This window comes from Salvelinus sp. IW2-2015, linkage group LG8 (assembly GCF_002910315.2).
Source record: "Salvelinus sp. IW2-2015 linkage group LG8, ASM291031v2, whole genome shotgun sequence".
Classification (NCBI taxonomy): domain Eukaryota; kingdom Metazoa; phylum Chordata; class Actinopteri; order Salmoniformes; family Salmonidae; genus Salvelinus; species Salvelinus sp. IW2-2015.
In genome coordinates, this window is record NC_036848.1 from 2,240,726 (window position 1) to 2,242,118 (window position 1,393).

Here is a 1,393-nt window from a genome sequence, read left to right on the forward strand (position 1 = left end):
GAGTATGGGGAATAGATGTCCCATTAGAGACTTGAAGAGTATGGGGAATAGATGTCCCATTAGAGACTTGAAGAGTATGGGGAATAGATGTCCCATTAGAGACCTGAGGAGTGTGAGGAATATATGTCCCATTAGAGACTTGAGGAGTGTGAGGAATAGGTGTCCCATTAGAGACTTGAGCCCTGTGCTCCTCCTGCTAACCGTCTGTCAGACTGGGAAAACGTTATACATCCTAATCTAGAGATCGCTCCCTGCATGCGACTGTTGTTTAGGAGGGAGGGAGTCATCGAATTCCCCAACTAAACAGCAGAGATAATGGATTTATCCCCTGTTTATCGGCCTGGACCGGGCTCAGCCCTGCAACAACGCAGGCATTTCCTGGTGAGAAACTAGTCGGAGAGAGAGGGAGAGAGAGAGATAAATAGAGAAATGGGAGAGGAGATAGATACAGGGAGAACTACAGAGATAGAGATAGACACAGAGATAGACACAGAGATAAATGCTCACCGAGAGGAGAGGGAAACAGAGAGGGAAACTAATTGATACAGACATCATCAACAGCTGTAGAAATAGGTCATTGTCTAGTCGGATCATTGCACAGATATCCTGAACGATTCAGAATTCAGTTTACTTTGGAAAAACTTCACAGAGAACCAAAGACCCACCAGCGATCACACCCTGATTAGAAACATCTCAAYCGCCCAGTCCACCTGTTGTCTCATGCATGTTGACTGGTCTGACCGTATAGGGCCCTGGTCAAAAGTACTGCAAGAGATAGGGAATRGGKTGCCATTTCAGACGCAGCCTGCCTGGGTCCTGTAAGCAGCACCTCTAGGGCAGGAGACAGGGACACTGTTATCTCTGGCCTGGTTCCACAGACTGTTTGTTATTCCATGGAGTCGGTCTGTACCCTTCCCTCCGATCACTGAGGAAACTACTGACTCTGCTCTCAGTAAACATGGCTACATCCCAGAACGACAACGACAGATCCAGTCAACAAACCGCAGACTAACCACTGACTTCTGCTAGCAACACCGGGAGACTTGGGAGAGGAAATGGACTTCTGTCTAGAAGGGTAAAGATAGAGCAGAGAGTTGACGAGAGGAGAGAGGTGACGGGAGGGCTGATGTGACACTGGGTCAGATCATTAAGGCTCGGGGAGGTGTGGCACAGCAGCGATTATCAATTGACAGTTAAGTCATTAAATGCAAAAGCCATGTGTGCCCAACTCAACAAAAACAAACAAACAAAAAAAAATGTTGTGTGTGAAACTCGAGAAAATGGTCCATGGAAAAACAAATGGAACATGGTCCATTTGGACCAGGATCTCTGTCTCTCTCTCTCTCTTTCTGTCTCTCTCTCTCTCTTTCTGTCTCTCTCTCTCTCTCTTTCT